This window comes from Lissotriton helveticus, chromosome 3_1, assembly GCF_964261635.1.
Source record: "Lissotriton helveticus chromosome 3_1, aLisHel1.1, whole genome shotgun sequence".
NCBI lineage: Eukaryota > Metazoa > Chordata > Amphibia > Caudata > Salamandridae > Lissotriton > Lissotriton helveticus.
Genome location: NC_136061.1, coordinates 1,841,770,185 through 1,841,784,611, shown reverse-complemented (window position 1 = coordinate 1,841,784,611; position 14,427 = coordinate 1,841,770,185). Strand labels below are relative to the sequence as shown.

General features: G+C 43.1%; 1 protein-coding gene across 8 annotated transcripts in view; it reads right to left on the bottom strand.

Annotated features, from left to right (window-relative positions):
- LOC144823886 (uncharacterized) overlaps positions 1 to 13,713 on the bottom strand; it is a 1,846,314-nt gene extending 1,832,601 nt beyond the window's left edge. For all 8 annotated transcript variants that reach the window (XM_078682777.1, XM_078682776.1, XM_078682774.1 and 5 more), the window contains exon 1: positions 13,512 to 13,713. The gene's annotated coding sequence lies outside the window, so the exon portion shown is untranslated. The remainder of the gene's footprint in view (positions 1 to 13,511) is intronic.
- Between the last annotated feature and the right edge of the window lie 714 nt (positions 13,714 to 14,427).

Sequence of the window (14,427 nt, the reverse complement as noted above, 5' to 3'; positions counted from 1 at the left end):
TGGAGGTTAAGGATTGTTATGTCTGCATGCAGTTGCCGGCATCTGTAGATGAAGGAATCCGATATCATCACCTCCCGCTGACATATGGCATCACATGTAGCTTATTGCTTAGTATATTTTATGAAAGAGATAGTTTTGAATACTATTTCTCCAATTATGATTCAGTGCTGCCAGAAGTCCCAAATTATAAGCAGATGAACAAATGGGATTACTGGAAGAGTGAAGACAGATTGGCTAAGTTCTTCATTCCTTGGATTACCTTAGATACTTCACATGCCCGTAGAAATAACCTGACATGCAAGGTGTCAGAAGTCGAGAAGAAGTTCATAGGGCAGGTGGATGATCGTTACAGGAGACAAAAGATTTTGAAAAAATCAGGACAATGGAAAACAGATTGGACCGAGGAAGAGAAGGCACACAAGAGAAAGGGTAGTAGTGGTCCAATAGCTTTAGATAAAACGCAGAGAGGAAAGCTATGTCTTCACCGAGCCAAAACGTATTATGAAAATGTATACGTTGGAGAAGTTGACTGTGAACATGCTTTCAACATAGAGTACTATACTAAAGATTTCCTGAAGGGAATGCAAGTGATTCCAAATGTGTATTTTGTATGTGGAAGAAATGCCTACGTGAGACTACCTGACAACTGGTATGGATCATGTTACCTAGCAATTGTCTTCCCCAAAATATATCATGCACAAGACTTAGTGATCATTGAGGGCAAGACATCATCGAGGGGAAGGAGAGATGTAGGAGATGCAGAAATGGTTGGAGATGTCTTTGGAGCTATGTTCCCTCTTTTGGGAGTAATCCTTAATGATGTTAAAATTAGACGACTGGCAACAGTTGTCGACAGGTTGTCTGCCAGCACTGCTCAGTCCTTAATGCTGGTAGAAGGAGAGATGCAATCGATAAGGGCTATGGTTCTTCAGAACCGTCTTGCATTAGATGTCCTACTAGCAAAAGAGGGCGGAGTCTGTAAGGCTTTGAAGGTCCAGGAATGTTGCACTTATATTCCAGACAATTCAAAGCCCCTTGAGAAGGTTATTAGGAACATAACTAATATTCACAAGGAGATCGAAGACTTGAGTAGAGAAAATGTCTGGGAAAAGGTGGGCCACGGAATGAGTGCAGTTGGTGGGTGGTTTTCCACCTTAGGCAAAAGCTTTGTGTGGTATATTCTAAAACCTGTCATCATAATATTGGTCTGTGGGATCATATTGTGGGGATTGGTGAGGGTATTCAAATGGTACAGAGCAAGAAGGACAGAAAGGGCCCAAAGAGAGCAGCTGCAGAGATTGGCTGCCATACAAGATAATCAGTACAGGAGTCTGAGGGCTCTGGAAGCGCAGAGACAAATCATGCCAGCAATAACTGCAGTTTAAATGTTAGTGATGACCCCGAGAGGTCATCAAAGGGGGGAACTGAGAGAGCGCAAACTGACCTAAATGTATGAGTGCATCACACTTATCTGTAGTAAGCACAAATCATGAGGAGAAATGCCATGAGTGCTAATAGTATCTGCAATTATATTCTAAATGTATAGCTAATATAGAGATTTAAGTAGAAGTGGAACTAATACAGAAATGTGTGACACTATATGATTTTATTAGATGTGATTATTCCTGAATCCATGTCGTGTAGCTGTTAAAATATAAGATGGTAGGTGGTTAAACGCAGAATGTGGTAGGCCTCAGGGCCAGAGCTGGAGGGAAAGGGAAGATGTTTCTTTTCACGACACAGATTGTATTAATGTTTTGGTCATTGCATTAATGGGCCAGGATTTATAAAAATGTTTACTGAATAATAGAATAAGAGTATTAACATGCTTTAATTAATGAAGAAGTTGAAATGCTATAATCATTATGAGAAATATTGTAGGCCTGAAATGTTTTAGCATTGATTTACACGTACATGTCTGGGCTGAGAAATGTTGCAAGCCTGTATTTTGGAAGTCTATGAGAGTTGGGTTCTTGGCTGCAGATATCTGTCTGCAAGAGGAAAGGGGGGATCCAATTATAAATGAATGAATAGAGGTCTGTTCAGTAGACGGCCCAGACATGGAGGAGGGTTCCGGAATGTTTAAGGGGTATCAGCGGGCCGGAGAAGAGTCTGAGAAGCAAGGTCAACTCTAACGTATGAGGCCCAATACAAAGCATCATGGAAAAAGCCAGAAGCTACACCACGTGAGGGGCGTCTCGAAAGGGGCGTCTCAAATGTTGTTGACTGTTTTGTATTAGGGACAGCACCCCTGGGTGGAGTTAGAGCAGATACCTGAGGACCCTTAGGAGAGCGGATGGGTAGGCAGAGAGGGGTCATGACTGGAGAACTATAGGTTTTCACCAAGAGACTTAGAGTGAGTGACTTCCCTTGGGGGTCATTCACTGCTGACACCTTTGTTAGGTTGGGACTTGGTTAAGTAGGGATACCATCTAGAGCAGGGTAGGGACAGCCTAACCTGTGCGTTTTCCTCCAACTTAAATGAAGGAGCGATATGCGTCGATGCTAATAGCTTTATTATTCTTAGAACTTGTGTTAGTGATTTCCGTTGCTCGTCTGAGGGCTTTCCGAGAGCACATGTATGTAATTGGACCTGTGTATCTCGTGAATCTCATTCTGAGATGCCTGTATTTGCAGCTAATCATTTCCTTACAATAAACTTTTGAAAGCTAGAAGTTGTCTGTGATCTTTGGGAGTAGAGTCCTTTATTGGGTGAACTAACTTGGAAATAGGTGTACCTTGTACCTTAAAGACAGGCAACAAAGGTTCAGTCGACCAGATCGAGGTTTGGATCAATAGTGCTAAGGTATCGATCAAAATCTCGCCCTTCCAGTATAAAGCTACACTTTTTCTTTCAACATTCCTTAGTGTGGATTTACACTGAATTCTAGTCTTACATGTCTCCACCTCCTTAGTTGAAGGGTGTGAGACATATACTGAATTTATGAGTGGAACGTTTGTACTAGTGGCTTTTTACACATAGTTAGAGATGTCTGCCACCGTGGCAGAGATCTCCTGATGGTATTTTATTGGACAAATGAATACAGTTTGTTCATTAAAAAAACATATTTTGATGTAAAATATAAATATAAAATTAATTCAAATCATTATTTTTACCCTACAAATAATAAAATATTAAGGCACATTACATCTTTAAAATACATTTGTATTAAATAATTAACTAATTTAAATATATTAATGTATAATAAATCCACCTTCATTGTATTTTGTATAATTTTCAAGTCCAACTAATTTCATTATTTTATCATTATCTCCAATGGGGTGTTGTATGAAGCCTCCATTATTTTCAACGGGAGCATGTTGCAGTACCTGACAGTGGCCATTTGATGACAGAGTTACTCCAAGGCTGGGCTGAATTACATTCACTATTGTTTTATTTACGGTCTGTAATATCTTTACAAGTGTAGTTTGTGAATACAAATTATCTTAATGCTTTGTATGTCCCTCATTAATCTGCTCTTTCCCCTCCTTAAACACACGTTTGCCCCTACCTTAACCACCCACATTTAGTAGTAAATAGTCCCAATTTTCTAGCCACTTCCCCATGTCTCTCCCACATTTACTAAAGTAATTTATATCTAAATGTGCAGAGATTTCTGCACAAAATAGGTCGAGTTCTCCACACGTTGGTTTGCGAATAGAATTTTGTAGGACATAAGCAGTGCTAATGTAGTTCTACTTACTTTACATACTACAAAATTCACAAAAATAGTTTGTAAATAGGCCTGTTTTTCTTTGCAGAAAAAAATAATCTTAGGATGCAAAACAGTTTGGAAATCACTGCCTGGCTATAGTTCTGTAATAACTGAAAATAACAGGAAGGTTGTCCTTTTACCTCTGTTTATCCATCTATAAGATTTATGACTAGTTTTCGAGCTTGAGTGTTCTCAATCCGCCATGAAAGGGTGTACTCACCTTTTTTTCTCTTTCTTTTCATGTGGAGAATGTACTGAAAGCTGGCAGGCTGCCCACTTGGAGCCGACAGACAGGTGAGAAAATGTCACGGCACTGCCCTCTCTTGCACGCAGAATAGAGCCCTTTCAGAGAGGCAGCAAGCCACTTCTGCTTGTCTGCTCACTGCTTTTGTGTAAAAAACAATGAGAAGTAATCCTAGAGTAAAGCGATCTGCCTCATGTTTATACAGGATACAAGGCAAAGCGTTTGCTTAACAATGTTAGCACTTCATCTAAGCTTAAAGAGCCTCGTTGAGTATCACTATGGGACTGTATCAAATAAAGTGAGCACTGTAACTGCTAATTTAAGACATTGAGCCAGATAATAAAACCTTTTCGACCAGCACTAATACCTGTCCTTGATGGTAATTGATGGGTGCAACTACCTTTTACCATTGTATTTAAACTCAGATTTGTTCAGGTGGTAATGTGTGACTTCAGTTTTCTGTGTTGCATTTTTGTGACGCATTGTTCAGTTTTTTTGTGACCCCTGCCACATTGAGGACACAAAATCAGGATTCATTACGTCAGAGGCACTACATCAGGAAGCACTGCATCACAGGTAATGCTTCTACATTTACATCACAGTGATATATGTAATTATATATACATTTATTTACTGAAAACAATGAAGGGTATAGGAACGTTAGTTAGGCTCGGATTCCACTTGTACAAAACCAGTGAAATTCAGCAGTTATAGTTACCTGAGCTAAAAATTACGCCCCCACAATGCACTGCTTATGACCTCACATATTACATCACTCATGGCATGGTCAGTGACATCACCAAGACATCACTGATGATATCATTCAGTAAGTGTTAGTGCTTTGTAAATGTTTCTGAGACTTAAAGACACTTACTAAGCTACTACACAGTAAAATTACTATACTTTGTGTACTGCTAATAAGTGATACTGCTTCTAACATACTATCTGGGGTTCTGTGTGTATCCATGTGTATGTATGTATGTAAATGGCTGTATGGGTGTTTGAGTGGGTGTGTGTGTAGTTGTGTGCGTGTGTGAGTGGGTGTATGAGTGATTGTGTGGGGCTGGTTCTATGAGTCTGTAACTGGGTGTGTGAGTAGTTGTATGGGTGAGTGAGTAGCTGTGTTAATGGCTCTATGCGTGGGAGAGTGGGTGTGAGTGACTATATGGCTGAGTGAATGGCTGTGTGAGTGGGTGTTTGAGACACATAAAAACCCCTTAAAACAAATTGAAGACCACAGGGCAGTACTAGCTATCACCACTATACTTTATGGTGTTTTGCAGAATCTGGAATATTAGGGGTTTATTTTAACAAGCTAAAAGCCGCTAAACCAAGGAGGGCCATAATTCAGGAATGACCAGATAGTCAAGAAACTCATTTGACCTTAAGGCATACAAGATTGATGCCCACAGGTCCTACACAATTCTTTTCCATAGGCCAGGGAAACTTTACGTTTTGATGTAACTGAGATTATTGTTGAGAAAGGAGAGAGTAGATATGTTATCATATATAAGAAATTAGAGCATTAGAGAAATTACAATGATAGCCCCATACAAGGAAACACACCTACATACTATGATAGAGATGCTTAAAGATAAAGTAATATTCTAACTTTTATGTGTGGGTGACTTAACATTGGTACACATTCCATCTGTGGATAGATACCAGCTCAATAGGTACACAAGTAGAGGTATGTTTCAATTAATCTTGAGGATATTCTCAGAGCTAGGCTTACAAGACATCAGGTGAGGGGTACACCCAATAGATTAAGGGCCTGATTCACAAAATTACATTAACACTTAGGGCCCGAATCTGATCTGGGTCGGAAAGCTCTCCGACCGAGCCCGATCTGGAGTGTTTTCCGACCAAACCGAACTCCTGCGAGTACGATGCGGCCGCATGCTGCTGGACTCGGTTCGGTCAGACTCCCATAGAAGTCAAGGGGAGCTGGTCGTACAACGCGTACATGGGCTCCCATTGACTGAATGGGTACGTCTCGCACTAAGGTGCCCCCTACAATGCGTACGCGTCGGTGCCATCCGCACCGTACATGCCTGTGTTGGGGAGACCCTTGGGTCTCCCCCTGTGTCCGAGTCGTAAGGCTGCGGGTGACAGGGGGTCCGACGCGGACCCCTAAAGGAAACGTCCCGGACATTTTGTGAGCCGGAAACTTCAGCTCGAACTAGCTGTCCGACGTGTGCGTTGTACTGGCTCGGTCGTAAATCGCATCCATTGCACGTCACGGTTTGCTTACGGGCGAGACATACGGAGCGGTTGAGACCCGGAAACAATTCGCGCGGTGAATACCGTGTTGCTCGCATCGTACTTGCTCGCTCGTACAGCTGTACGAGTTGGGCGAAAAACACACGTACGGCTCGTACTTTTTAGGACCATATCGCATTTGGTGCCCTGCCGAGCGAGATCAGAATCGGGCCCTTAATAGTAAGTTTACTACTTTCTCAGGATTCACAAACTACGTACAAAGTTTTATGACTCCGCACTCCCTATACTTATGTGTGCAGAGTTCTCCATACCCGTAGACTCTGCAGTCGGAGCTGAGGACTCTGCACCCTTAGGTATAGGGAGTGCAAAATCATAAATCTCCACATATAGTTTGTGAATTAAATTTTCTAGTACATTTTTACTACTAAAAACATAATACAAAATGCAGTTTGTGAAACAGACCTAGGGAATTAATGTTTTTCTCACACCCACAACTCATACTTGAGGTTATACTTAATATTGGGTGTAGACAGAATATTACAAGCCAGACAACACTAAGATCAAACTGATAGCCGTCTAGGACCATGCCTCAGTGATATAGAACAACTCATGGGGGGACATACTCAGAATGGCAGGAACATGGACATTCAACCTGTCCAGTCTGTAAGACAGATTATATGAGTTTGAATTGAGAAATCAGATAATGACTACTTCATTTGAAGGTAACAAGGGATATCCAGATGCACACTACCTGGGACTAGGCTGTTGTAAACGGAAAGGCTATGGCTGTGGAGGCCTATCAAAGGTGTAACCGGGCATTGATGAAGGAAATGTTAGAGAAAGTCCTGAAAGAACAGAACAACAATACAGGGAATAGAAAACACTAGCACTACTCATGGAAGTGACTACATTGAGAAGAAAGATGGATTTAATTTACACAGAGCATTTAGAGAGAGCCTTCCTAAGGATCAAACAAAGACTTATGAAAAGGCTAATAAGGCAGACACATTACTGGGAACCAAATGATGACATGCATAGGGTCGTACAAGGATTCCCAACGTCAGGCACATGAACGGTACCATAACTAACACATAGGGAGAGTAAAGATAAGCTTTAATATCATGTTTTCAGGAATTATACCATAGAAGCATTCTAAATGATCAAAACATAAACAGATTCCTACATGACACATAACATATCTCAGCAGGTTTAATCCACTCCTGTAGTATCTGTTGTTTTAATCCTGACCTCGAGGTGCAAGAATAAAGGTGCATGCACACCCAGGAGCCAGTTCTAACCATCACTTTTAGCACACGCTGCTTACCTCACTACCCTTTAGCTCATTGTAGGGTACATACCATACCTCTTAAAACATTTGTGAGTTCCTCTTTCTCAGTGAAGAGATGTAGCCAGCACTGTGGCTAGGTATCACGTTGTTAGGAGGTTCCCGATGGTGAAGCATGCCACCTTTGATAGATGAAGGAAATTGTCCTTAAAAATGAATACTCTATCCCAGTTATGTTACCCTTGTTTCTTATATAGTTTTCATATTTGGACCAAGGTGTTCATTAAAATCCAACGTCACCATTAGAGAGAGTTTTAAATTACAATTCTTTAGAAACCAAACTCGATATTCCCATCTGCTCCCAATTGAAAGATATCCCTCAATAAATATTAAAAGGTGACCCAGTGTCATCCTATGGGACAGGAAGGCCATGCAGTACTGAAAAACAAATTTAAGAGTTTTTCACTACCAGGACATGACATTTTTTAAAGTGTATGTTCAACTTTGTAAACATATTGCGCTCTGTCCTAGGGGCTGTACAGGGCCTAGCCTAGGGGGGAATGTTTAGGTCTGCCAACAGGTTTATTTTGCCAGGTTGAAATTGCAGTTTTAAACTGCACACACAAGCTGCACACAATGGCAGGCCTGATATATGTTTAAAGAGACTAATAAGTGAGTGAGACAAGTAGTCTGAAGGTTGACTAGTAGCATTTAATTAATAGGCCCTGGGTACTAGTAGTACAACTTTATTAGGGACTTACAAGTAAAGTAAATCTACCAATTAGGTGTAACCAATTTAACTAAGTTTAAAGGAGAAAGGAAAAGCTATTTAGCACTGGTTGGCAGTCCAAAAAGCCAACAAAAACGGGTTCAGAAAACAGGAGTCTCAAGGCAAAAAGTTTGGGTATGACCCTGCCAAGTCCACCACCACATCTTAAAAATGAGTGTTTCAAGGGCATTTCTAAAAAGCACTAATAAGAAGGACGTCTTGAAATACAAAAAAACAGCCCAACTGAAAATCATGTTCGAGTCACCACTTGACAGAAAAACATTGGCCCACATGAAAATGGCATTGTTGTGCAGACTTACGCTTGCTCACTATTCAACATCGAACTGGGGTGGCATATGTATCTGAAATTAGATTACTGCTTATGGAGGCATGGGAAATATGATCAATAAGCAAGTGTATCACATCTTTCATATTATCAAGTCACTCTACTACACTATAATACAGAATTCACCCCAATGTTGGAAGAGACCCAGGGGCATGTTTACCAAGGTTTTGCATTGTTCTGGTGCAATAAATTTAAAGGAGACGCAGGGGTGATGCAAATCCTAAATGAGGTTTATCAAGCCATGCAAGGCCACTTTGCGTGGCCTTGAGTGGCTTGATATATCAAGAGTAGCACAAGGTAGCCGCAAACAGGGCCGGACTGGGAAGTGAAAGCAGCCCTGGCAAATTTTGTCAGACCAGCCCCCATCCGGCGCATAGCGAGCCAGCCCCCGTCCGGCGCGCAGCGAGCGAGCCCGACTATCACTAGGGTTTCGGGGGGTTCTCCCCCCAAGAAATTTTGGGAAAACGACAGACCAAAATGGTGAATTTTACAGCACATTTTCATCACATATTCAAATTGTATCAACCTTCAAAGCACAGTAAAGAGTAGATGATGACCTTAAACAACATCAGGTTACCCACCCAGTCATATGTACCCATAGGCATTCTTTCAGAGAGCACCAAAAATAGATACAAGTAGTGAATCAGAGAGAAGAAAGTAAAAGTGAGACCAGCCCCCACATGGTGTAGCGAGCAGGTGCCGTGAGCAACCACTAGGGGGAGTTTGGGGGGTTGAACTTCTCCCCCCAAGAACATTTGGGAGACAGAAAGGGCAAAACAAAGCATTTTTCAACACATTTTCATTACATATTAGATTGTATTAACGTTTAAAGCATGGTAAATGATTACCTTATAGAGCACCAGGATACCCAGTCATAAATCACAGACATTCCTACAGAGAACACTATAAAATGAAATGAAATATCAAGCATGAATTTAAATGTGGTGGCGAAATTCGTAAAGGCCACAGTGAACAGAGCCTGTATTCCAAATATCTACCAATTTGAACATTCAGGAGGAGAATCAGCAGACAAGCAGAATGGTGGTGCAGGCAAATGGTATGCTCGCGGTAGACCCAATGCAATGTGACTAACAATCTGAAAATGTTTGAACGAAGGGCTCTAGCCTACATTCTAGTGCTGGAAAGAGTAAGGTGCATACAAACATAAAGTTCATACGGTCTTTATTAGGGGATTGCTCACAATGGGACTACTTTCTATGCACTATTGTGGACATGCTGTTACAAGTTGCACCCGAGTTGTAGAATAGGCTGTGGTTGGTTGTCTGTGTGTCTGTAAGGGGGCGGTTTTTTGTGGTTAGGTTTAGAGGATGCCAGGAGCTGTGGGCAAAGAAAGGTCCAGGGTGATTATAACAGGTGTGGATATCATGCGGGGGCATCATGTTTGGCCAAGGGAGATGGAAAGTAGGGATCAGGTCAGTGGCAATAGGAATACATGGAAGACCGTTACACATAATGTCAAGGGTACGAATAGCTACACACAAAGGCACAAAGGTGCACTATTACCAGAAAACAAAAGGAATCGCAATCCCAGTGTTACAAGAGAAGAACATACCTCTAGCGGAAATAGATAAAGTGCGCAAAGAATGGGCACATTTAGTGCATGTTGGGGCTGTCTCTAGGTAAGCATATGGTGTACTTATAAGTGGCTGCCCTAGTTTCGCTGCAGATGAGAGAGGGTAAGGTAGACACAAAGGGGAGATATCTACTGGGACGCTAGGCAGTCAGGAAATATGTCTCATTAAATTGTATGTGCTGAATGTAGATGCTAGCCTTTTAGGGAATCAACTCTAGATTATACTGTTTTATATAGCAAAACTGGTGTAGGTGGGAATACAAGTTTTGTTCTGGACAGACATGGGTCTGGATTCCACCAAGAGACAGCGCTAAGCCAGGGGTGGTGAGTTCTTCGTAGCAGAAGATGGATAACATTAGTGTGATACACTTCTGGAGGGTACAACAACCTGTTAATATTTGTGAATAGATGGCACTCCTAATTACCTGGAATACATCATTATTACGAAGGACTTCCTATTTAAATATGAAGAGTCTGCATATTAGGCCAAATTCCTGCTGTCCCATTCCAGACCAGAGGTATGGTAAAATCGAGAACAAGGCAGAACTAAGATCCCAACATGGAGATACACTGTTCGGGCCTTATTGAGAAGGTTGAAGGAGAATGCTAAATAATAGAGCGCAAATAAATAGGAGCTATTCAGAGTGATGATCTGAGGAGAGTGCATGGCCAAAAAGTATAGTAACAAACAATAACTGGGACTGAAGAAATAGAAAAAAATTGCAGTTAAGAGAAGCAGCATCTACAATGCGACCGAAAAATGCTAGACTTGTTACATGTATGGGAAACACATGGGATACCCTTGACAGATTCACTATTGTTACATATAGTCTGACAACCCAGCGCAGTGACCATATAAATAGATCATGAACATATGAAATACCACAAAAGACCTGAACATTTGCTTAAAGTTGCGTGAAAAACGTTGAAATCCAAAATTTTCTCAACCTTATACAAACATATTTTGACTTGAACTTATGTAGGTTGTCTATTTACTTATATATTATTGCGGGATGTAAAACGTACCTTTTGCCCCAAAGATTTGTACTGAATTTTGACATTCTGTCCTGAATGTTTGTTCTGAATTTTGACCCTTTGTCCTGAATTTTTACACTCACTGTCCTGAATTTGCACCCATGCCAGTTGGTCATCCTAATCATGCTGGTTACGAGGATCATCATGAAGAAGGCTGGCTTGGCGCGGTGAGTGCAGGGATGGGACAGCAGGGTGTGAATACTGATGGCGATGGTTTTGCACAGATGTATTAAGGGGTTGTATTGTGCGAGTGGGCGATATCTGAGGGTTACTGTTTTGTGTTTCTCCGTGTTTTGCCTACATTCAGGGTCCCTTTGAACTGCGATACTGCTGTGGGATGGATCCTCCAGAGCTGAGGCCCAGAGCCGCAGTTGAAGCATTGTAGCTTGTTTCATACGGTTGGTTGCCCATCCTTGAATCTATCCCCTGCTGCCAGCCCACACTCCTCCCTTTACGGGGTACAATATCAAGCGCTAGCGCTCAGATTGCACATAATAAAAACGTCTTATTTATCCCTAGTTAAGTCTTTCACAGCAGCACTTTCATAATAATAGCCGAATTGGGGCGATGTGACTTGTGGGCACCCCTGACCTGCCCTTGACCCCGTTACTCTTTCTGGAGTGGAGAAGAGAACCATACCACTACATCACCAGGCTGGGTAAGACCAGGGCGGCCCGGCTAAGAAGACAATGGGAGCATTGCCTGATCCAGAGGAAGTGCGCTTGCCGCTCAGCTCAGGAGTAGGTAGGGTTAGGGTAACTAAGCTAATTGAAGCAAGCAAGGCTGAACAAGGCTCTAGCACAAGGCTCTCGCCGATGCCTGCTAGAGCCTTGTGTCCTGTAACATATAGAGCTGCGCTGACAGAGTGCTGTGCTGGGCATATACGGTCAGTTAGTGGTAACGGTCGGGAATGGAATCTCCAGACCACCACCACTGTGTGCGCAACGCTAGCCAACTGTTCAATTGTGAAGACAAAAAATAGACAAAGACATCAATCATCAATCATTAACTGATGGTGTGTGCCGGGGGCACAAGAGATTCCTTTCTTCTTCCTACCATCAATGAATTTAGTCTGTCTTACCTGCTGTGAGCCTCTGGTGTGTGCCATTTTTTTCTGCTTCCTCTTCCATTACATTATTACACTTCCCCTCTGTCTTATCACACTTCCTTCTAAACCTGATACATATCACTTTTATACCTGAGCTCATCCCTTGTGATTGTTCCTCGTCTGTATATCTAGATCTAGTTTTTCTTCAGCAACCACACAAAAATTGCTGGTTCCCAGTTAGCAAACTTCATAGTAATTCTCGAAACGCGTTTCAAATTACCATTTCCAAGTGAGCAAAGTTCAATTGCCGTTTCCCAACAATCACAATATATGTCACTTCTCGTTCAGCACACATCATTGCCACAACTAAGTTATCTCACAATTGCCACTTTAAATTATGCGCGATTCCAGGTATCACGCATCCTTGCCATTTCCCAGTAAGCACATCAGCATATATGACGTTCCCAGTTAGCAAAATATCATTTTATATGTACAAATGACAACAAGCAAATCAACATGTGAATGCCAAACGCAAAACAAATGTGTCAAGAGAGAGAAAAAGGACATGCTTTGGGAGTATATGAGGTGAAAGGAGACGTGTGCACATTTCCACAAGATCGTGTGTTAGAATGCATTTCTCAGCGGGCAGTGCTTCCGTTTTTTGATGCTTACATTACAGGCAGCTTGTGTGGGATTTTGTCTGCGAGTGCATTGGTGACGTGAATCGAATGATCCGCTAATTGCATTTGTAAGTGAAAGAAGCAAGCACCGCGATGTGACTATGTGTACGTACCTGATAAGTTATAACCTCTTGGCCCACCAAGAGGTTATAACTTATCCGGTACATAGCGCTGCCTGCTTGCTTCTTTCAGGCTCTGGGCAGAAAAAAACAGACTCGCCTCACTCAGGCCTGCTGACTGACTGCTGTTGGTGGAGTGGCACTGTGGCAGACACAGGGGGGTCGGGCTAGGCGGCCAGTAAAATAAAATTATGGCCACTTCAAGTGCCGTTTTTTTATGCTTACAGTTACAGGCAGCTTCGACGACCGCTTATTGCGTTGCTAATTGAAAGAAGCAAGTAGCGCGCGACTGACGTGACTATGTACCTCAGTCTCGGGCCGAGACAGGCCTGAGCCGAGAGTTTATAACTTAATCAGGTACATAGTCAGTCAGTCACGTCCACTCGTCCAGGGCCTGGTCACGTCGCGCTGCTTGCTTCTTTCAGTCTCGGGGGGAAGAAAAACTGACTCACCTCACTCAGGCCTGCTGTCTGCTGACTGCTGTTGGTGGGGTCGGTGGCACTATGGCAGACACAGGGGGGTCGGGCTAGGCGGCGCCGGCGCTAGCCACTGCCAGTAGCCACTAGAATAAAATTAATTTATGGCCACTTCACAACTACCGCCGGGACTCCGTGCGCACCTCTGCTCCTCTCGTCAGTCACGCGCAGTTAATGGCCCAATGCGCATGCGGAAAGGAGAATTACACCAGCCGCACCCTAGAGAGGCGCGCTGCGCGCAGACGTGGCAGAGGAGGAGAAAGGGCATAATTCTGCGCGCTGCGCACAGGCACCTCCCTCCTCCTCCTCCATTTGTTTATGTTAGGTCGCAGTGCACACTGTACATTCAGCAGACAGCAGAGCACACCGGTCAATCAGGCTTGCTGGCGGCGACGGCGGCGCTAGTATGGGGGGGGGGGGCGCGCAGGCCTGAATCGGACTGTAACTTGGAAGTCTGAGAGATTCATACCTGATGTGCCTTCTTCTCCCTGAACGAAGTGAGTGACGCTGCTGTTGTGGCTGGGGCCGGGGGCAAAACCGGCCCCCAGACACAAAACCGGCCCCCTTTTCGGAAACCGGCCCCCAAAACCCTCCAGCCGACCGGGGGATTGCCCGGTGCCCGGACTCACCAGTCCGGGCCTGGCCGCAAATTGCTGCTTGTGTTACTCTGTCCTAGGGACGCATGCAATGGGTAGAACGTGGGAGTTCCCACACATCTACCCATGAATTCTGCCACATTGCCAAATTGACCAACATTGGTAGACCTGGGAATGTGTCTGAATCTTATGCCTCCTACCAGAGACGGAATGAGGAGAAATATCTTGTTTTCTCCTTGTTGTTTCCTCTTTCTACTTGTGCTGCATTCTGCATTCTTCAGCACACTTCGAAAGAG